Here is a 7,706-nt window from a genome sequence, read left to right on the forward strand (position 1 = left end):
ATGAAATTACAAACGAAATGTTACAACACCTAGGCAACACAGCGTTACAGACTCTACTGGATATATTCAACTTAAGCTGGAAAATAGGGCAAGTACCTCAGTGCTGGAAAGAAGCAACGATGATCCCGATCCTCAAGCCAGGGAAAAGTAAGGCACAACCCTTAAGCTATAGACCTATCAGCCTCACAAGTTGTGTATGTAAGACAATGGAGCGCATCATAGCTTGCAGAATGCAGTGGTACCTAGAGGCACAACACATCATAGTACCAGAACAAGCTGGATTCCGTCAGTTCAGGAGCACAGAGGACCAAACAACATACTTGTCCCAAGTAATAGAGGACTCCTTCCAGGCACAGAAAGTGATGCTAGCAACTTTTGTTGATCTACAAAAAGCGTTTGACAAGGTGTAGAAGGAGGGTCTACTAGTCAAGCTCCTTCGAAGTGGTATCCAAGGCAACATGTACCAATGGACCAAATCCTATCTACACAACAGAAGAGCACGTGTGCTGGTGGATGGATATCAAGGACGGAAAATGCTGCTGCGACAAGGAGTACCCCAAGGTGGAGTCATGTCACCTTTGCTCTTTATCCTCTTCATCAATGACCTCATGAATGAACTGCCCAAAGGAATACATGCCGCATTGTATGCAGATGACCTGGTTCTTTGGTGCTCTGAGGAATTCGTCACTACAGCCACATATCGCATGCAACTAGCATTGGACAAACTCACTACATGGACAAAAACCTGGTGTGTAACCGTAAACAAAGAAAAGTCTTCTGCTACACTCTTCACTCTCAGCCAGGCTGAGCCAAAACACCTCACATTAGACAAAATCCCCCTAAAGTTTGAGAATCAACAGAAGTATCTTGGAATAATCTTTGACAAGCGTCTCACATGGAAACAACACATTCAGAATGCAGAAAATAAAGCCAGGAAGAAACTTAACATCATGAGAAAACTAGCAGGGACTCAGTGGGGAGCAAATGAGAAAACACTTAGACAGGTCTATCTGGGCGCAATCAGGCCCCATCTCGAGTACGGATCCAGTGCATGGATGACTGCAGCACAGACTCACAAATACACTCTGGAAAAAGTGCAAAACCAGGCTCTCCGAATAATCACTGGAGCAATGAGGTCAACGCCTATAGAAAAGATGGAACAAACAACATCTATAGTGGCCCTGCAGAGGAGATGGGAACGCAAGGCCCTCATACAGTACACCAAGGCCACAGCTATGGAGGATCATATACTGCACACGAGAACAGAGAGATCAAACACCGCAAGACTCAAAAGATCCAACTTCATCAAAGAAAGCAGAAAAATCCAAAGATCCCTACAGGACCATCTACCAGCCACAGTTAACATGCTGAATCACACCCCAGAGGCACCATCATGGGAAAAGAAAAACACAAACATATCTATACACACGTCCATTCCTATGTTCACCACAAAAGATGACCACAGCGACCTGAGCAAGAAGTCCCTCACCCTGTCCATGCTTGATGAAGAAAGATACCCACTAGAAGCATGGATAAGGATCTATACAGACGGATCTGCCACTGATGCTGTGAAAAGAGGAGGAGCCGGAGTGTACGTACAGTTCCCAAATGGACGACGACAAGCAGAGGCAGTCCCAACAGGGCGACATTGTACAAACTACACGGCAGAGACGGAGGCTCTAGTGCATGCAGCAAACATCATCAAGAATGTGGTAGACCCCCAAAGCCAAGTAGTATTCCTAACAGATGCCATGTCAGTACTGCAGGCAATCATTTCCGGCAAACTACCAAGGCTACGAAAAGAAATTGAGGACATCCCATGTCTGAGGATCATGCTGCAGTGGATTCCATCACACTGTGGTGTCTTGGGAAATGAGCAGGCAGACAGGATGGCCAAACTAGGAGCACAAAAAGAGCAACCAGACAACAGCGTTAACTACACAGAAATAAAAACTATTATAAATACACTATTTAAAGCACCTCAGACACCAAATGGCTACCATGAGCTGTCCCGCCAAGAACAATTGATTATCTTCAGACTAAGGACACAACACACAAGACTGAGACAACATATGTACAAATGTTTTAAAATAGTACAATCACCAAAATGCCAGTGTGGAGAGGCGGACTAAACTGTTGAACACATCCTTCAGCACTGCAAGACACACAGGGCCCTGGGACAGGAAATATGGCCAACCCCACTGACGCTACAATAGAAGCTATACAGGCCGCCAGATGAACTGACCAGGACGGCCCAATTTATGACAGATACCGGACTTCAAGTGTGATGCGATCGAGAAGAAGAAGAAGAAGAAAGAACGCTGGAAGGAGCATTTCAAAGAGCTACTGAACAGACCTAGGCCAGAAAAACAGTTTGACTTTTCACCAGCAGAGATTGATCTGGGGGAGAGTGAAGAAAAGCCTAGTTTAGAGGAGATCAAGGAGGCAAAGCAGCCGGCCCAGATGGAATTCCCCCAGAAGCTCTCAAGGCAGATATCGACACTGCGGCAGGGATTCTTCATGGAATTATTGGCAAGATATGGGACCGCAAAGAATTTTCACAGGATTGGAGAGAGGGATTGCTCGTGAAACTACCCAAGAAAGGAGAGTGTAAAAACTACAGAGGAATCATGCTCATGTCCATTCCTGGGAAGATTTTAAGTCGTCCCACACTGGAAAGACTGAAGGAAGCCGTGGATGCAAAACTAAGAGAGGAGCAGGCAGGATTTCGTAAAAAGAGATCATGTACAGATCAGAATGCAACTTTGAGGATAATAGTGGAGTAGTCCACAGAGTGGAACTCTTACCAGTACGTTAACTTTGTTGACTACGAGAAAGCTTTTGACAGCCTAGATAGGGACTCAATACGGAAGCTCATGCGCCACTACGGAATACCTGACAAGTTCGTGAGATAGATCAAGAAGATGTATGAGGGAATGAGTTGCAGTCTTACTTGGAGGGAAGCGGACAAACTCATTTGAAATGAATACAGGAGTGAGACAGGGATGCCTGTTATCGCCTTTTCTCATTTTATAAGCAGTGGATTGGATATAATGAGACAGACAACATCGGGACAACGCGGTGGCATACAGTGGACCCTTTCCAATCAGTTGGAAGACTTGGATTTTGCCGACGACTTGGCACTTCTTTCTCACAGTTGAGCCCAGATGCAACAGATTGCCTCGGGACCTTCTCCCGTAGAGTTGGACTCCATATTCACACGGATAAAATGAAAGTTCTACGAATGGATGCAGCCGACGTTCCTATCACACTGCAAGGGGCACCATTGGCGGATGTTGAATCCTTCACCTACCAGGGAAGTGTCATCAACAAGGCAGGGGGAACAGACGAAGACATCAAGGTCAGAATCCAAAAGGCAAGAGCAGCATTCATCATTCTCAGGAACATTTATGGATGTGTAAGGAACTGGGATTTAACACCAAGCTGAGGATCTTCACAACAAACGTGACGACTGTTCCACTGTATGGTTCAGAGACATGGAGGCTCACAGTATCAGCAGCATGTAGCAAGGAAACTGCAGAGCTTTGTAAATGGATGCCTACGAAGGATAGTGGGGATCAAGAGGTACGATCGAGTCACTAATGTTCAACTGTGGGAAAGAACAAGCCGAAGGCCAGTAAAGGAAGACATACAGGTGAAGAAATGGAAATGGATTGGACACACCCTGAGGAGACACCTGACAAGCATCATCAGGCAGGCTTTAACGTGGAACCCACAAGGAAAACGTAAGAAGGGAAGACCAAAGATGACATGGAGGCGAGCAGTACAAGCGGAAATTGAAAAAGCGGGAACATCATGAAAACAGCTAGAAAAGGATGCTCAGGACAGGCTTCGCTGGAGTAATGTTGTTGATGGCCTGTGCTCCACTGGGAGTCAAAAAGGGCAAGAGAGAGCTTTTAGTTGTTTGTGTAGGGATGAAGCATGCACTTTCTGGTTTTGTCCCCAGGAGCTAGGCCTGGTTAGAGTTCAATACAGGCTTTCCTTGGTTTGAGAGTTTAGTTGCTTTTTTTTTAAACTTTAGGCACAGAAGAAGAAAAAAAAATCTTCTGGGACCGAGATTCGAAGCCACGCTTGCAAGCACTGAACATTTGAGAACAATGACAGCTTGTATACGTTCTGTAGACCTAACTTAAAGATAATATTTTTAGGTAGATCTATGGTATGATGACACTGCGGACAGGAAATACTGCTTATACCAAGTTGCACTGTCTTGTTATTGTTATCCAAGCGTCTTTCCACTTACTTGCTCAAACTCAAATGATTATGATTTTATGAGAGATGAACAAAACTACGTTTAGTCTACTTTTGTGCAACGCAGTGGTGCAATGAACGTAGTTGGAAGGCTACGTTCATGGCGCCTTGAATGCAGTTTGCAGGCGCTGTTGAGGCTACATTCACGGCACTAAAGCTTCATTTTGGGGGAGCTTCCACTGCCAGTTTAAGTCAGCCGGTCTTAGTCAGTGACGACAGTGACGTATTTTAATATTAAATTTTTGTCAGCTTCAAGTGTTGAATCCCATGAGATGAAGGAAAACACCCTTACAGAATTAAAGTCAGGATATAATGGGATATAATGGAAAATAGGAACGGAACATGGGAAACAAGAGGTGAGAGATGGGAAACTGAAGGTGGGATTCAGAAGATGGGACAGGTCATAAAAAGAGTACAATATAACAATAATGACTGCACTGCAGCGGGTCAGCGTGGGAACCGACGCAGAGAGAAAATGACGGGAATCAATTATAAATTCTTATTATAATATCAATCACCCTCTCTCTCTCTCTCTCTTTCAGTTTGTCTGTCTCTCTCTCTCTCTCCCCCTTTCTCTTTCCTTCTCTCTTTCTCTCTCCTCCCCCCCTCTTCTCTCTCTATTTTTCTCGGCCTCTGTCTATCTGTCTCTCCCTCCCTCTTTCTCCCCCCCCCCTCTCCTTCTCTCTCTCTCTCTCTCTCTCTCTCACACACACACTGCCTGCAGACAAAAATTGCACGCTTTCAACTCCAGAGCTCTGGAACATTTGTTTACACAAGTATATTATTATCACGGGCCATCACGCGCTAATACACGGTCGCGCTCAAGTCTCGCCAAGACGCGAGATAGGGCAATTGAGACATCTTGGTTGGTGTATACATTTTTGTCATATATTTCCTAACGCGTTGTTGCGTAATTGAAAGTTCGTCGCTTTCCCTTACACATTTTTTACTGGCAAGCTCTGAGCCAGTGCAATGGAAAACGACGAATGGTCGATCGGTCCAGGATCACCGCTTCGTTTTCCTTCATCTCATAGGATGGAACGTTAGAAGTAGGCCAAAATATTAAATACGTTACTGTCGTCAGTGACTAAAACCGGCTTACTTAAACCGACAGTGGACACTCAGTCTAAAGAAAGCTTTAGTGCCGTAACGTAGCCTCAACAGCGCCTGCAAACTTCATTCAGGCTGCCGTGAACGTAGCCTGCCAACTACTTTAAGGCCGCCGTGAACGTAGCCACTGCGTTTGTGCAAACAATGTCAGAAACAAAGGTTAGATCTAATCTACATCTACCCAATAATGATTGGAGAATAAGACAACGTCATAAAAAAAGGCGGTGGATACTGGTACAATAGTGTGTACAACTCTAACCAGTTATTAATACAATTGCACCAATAACCAGACAGAGTTTATTCGTACAATAATTCGAATTTTGGACGTTGTTGGTAAAAATAAGCCATTTTGTTTTGCCTGGAAGTTCTCGCAATATCTACTCCTCCCCTCTTCTCTCTCTCTATCTCTTTCTGAATACTATCTATCGGTGTGGACGATCAAATTTACCAAAACAAAGTTTTAAAAATGATGTTAAAACACAAAAAAGTAAATTAATTTGGTCATCTACAAAGATGCTACGGCTATTTAACTTTTCGAATCGAGCCGAACTACGAGGGTCGCCATTTTGTTTTGCCCGGAAGTTCTCGTGCTACTCCTCTCTCTCTCTCCACTGCCCACAGACAAAATTGTACACTTTTACTTTTAGAAGGCTAACAGTAGTAATGGAACGTTTGTTTACGGCACAGAATTCTACAATTTTTCTGTTATAAAATCACAGTGTAGAATTCTATGGTTTAGGGTGAACGCAAAATTGGTTGGCCTAGATCTAGGCTATAACGGTGAACGCGCACGGGGTAAGAATAGCCAAAAGACTCGCCTGCACTATTCTCACCCGATGGCTACTAGGTCTAGATCTGTCTCTAGTACTGGAGTTTCAAATAGGGAAGTGGCTATTCTCATCCGGGGTGAGAATAGAAAAACGATCTACCTTTCACCCCGGGTGAGACTTGCGACCGTAGGCTATTCTCACCCGGTTTGAAACTAGACCTGTTTTTCCTCATTTCGGAATACTTTCTATCGATGTGGATGATCAATTTGATAAAAGCCAAGAAAAAAATACGTTATAGCACAAAAGTAAGCTAATTTGATCGTCTTCAAAGATGATATGGCTATTTCACTGTTCGAATCGAGCCGAACTATGCGGGTCGCCTTTTGTTTTGCCCGGAAATTCTCGCAAGATCTACTCCTCCTCTCTCTCTCTGTCTCTTTCTGAATACTGTCCATCGGTGTGGACGATCAAATTGACCAAAACAAAGTTAAAAAATGATGTTATAATAACACAAAAGTAAATTAATTTGGTTGTCTACAAAGATGCTACGGCTATTTAACTTTTCGAATCGAGCCGAACTACGCGGGTCGCCATTTTGTTTTGACCGGAAGTTCTCGCGCTACTCCTCTCTCCTTCTCTCTCTCTCTCCACTGCCCACAGACAAAATTGTACGCTTTTAGTAGGCTACAGTTGTAATGGAACGTTTGTTCACTGCACAGAATTCTACAATTTTTCTGTTATCACAGTGTAGAATTCTGTGGTTTAGGGTGAACGCAAAATTTGTTGGCCTAGATCTAGGCTATAACGGTGAACGCGCACCGGGTGAGAATAGCGAATAGCCAAAAGACTCGCCTGCACTATTCTCAACTGGGTGAGAATAGAGGTGGCCTTCAAATAGCATGTGAGCTATTCAGAATCTATCGCAGCGTTTCAAATAGCACCGGAGCTATTCAGTTCAGGGTCAGACAGACCGCGGCGTTGCGCCAACTAGGCGCCTGCCTCGAGCCTCACTTTTACTACTGGAATCAAGATTTGTCCGTACTAATCCTGACCTCAATTCTCAATCTTCTTACCAAACAAAATTGCCACTCGCAACCCAAAGACTTCAAAGAGTGCTAGAGAAATCTAGATTCTAGATCCCAAACTATATTCACGAGGTATCTCTAGATATCTAATCTAGATCTAGATCTAGATCTATTCTAGATCCTAGGAATAAAATTAATTTTAATTAGCCTAATTATAACACTAGATATAGATAGATCTAGATCTAGATTCTATTTGTTACCACTTTGTTGACATCTGATCTACGGACGGGCTTTTTTCATTCAAAAATATCAGTCTCTCAAATAGCAGTTTAGCAGTACAATACTACAACAACTTTTCAGGAAATGGCGCCGTGCCGTGACCGTTGATCTAGATTCTAGATCTAGGTCTACTGCTGCTGCTGCCCTGCCCACCCCACTCTTCAATTGTTTCTGCTCTACCGTGCGATTATATCAATCCTTTCTTGAAGACGGGCGAGCGAGTCCAAAGTACTCGACTATCATGTATAAA

General features: G+C 44.0%; 1 protein-coding gene across 1 annotated transcript in view; it reads right to left on the minus strand.

Moving 5' to 3' along the window:
- The window catches only part of LOC101854353 (torsin-1A), a 28,347-nt gene extending 20,797 nt beyond the window's left edge, over positions 1–7,550 (minus strand). The window contains exon 1 of the mRNA XM_005104482.3: positions 7,438–7,550. The gene's annotated coding sequence lies outside the window, so the exon portion shown is untranslated. The remainder of the gene's footprint in view (positions 1–7,437) is intronic.
- Positions 7,551–7,706: the final 156 nt, after the last annotated feature.

Source organism: Aplysia californica, unplaced genomic scaffold (genome assembly GCF_000002075.1).
Source record: "Aplysia californica isolate F4 #8 unplaced genomic scaffold, AplCal3.0 scaffold00421, whole genome shotgun sequence".
Taxonomy (NCBI): Eukaryota; Metazoa; Mollusca; class Gastropoda; order Aplysiida; family Aplysiidae; genus Aplysia; species Aplysia californica.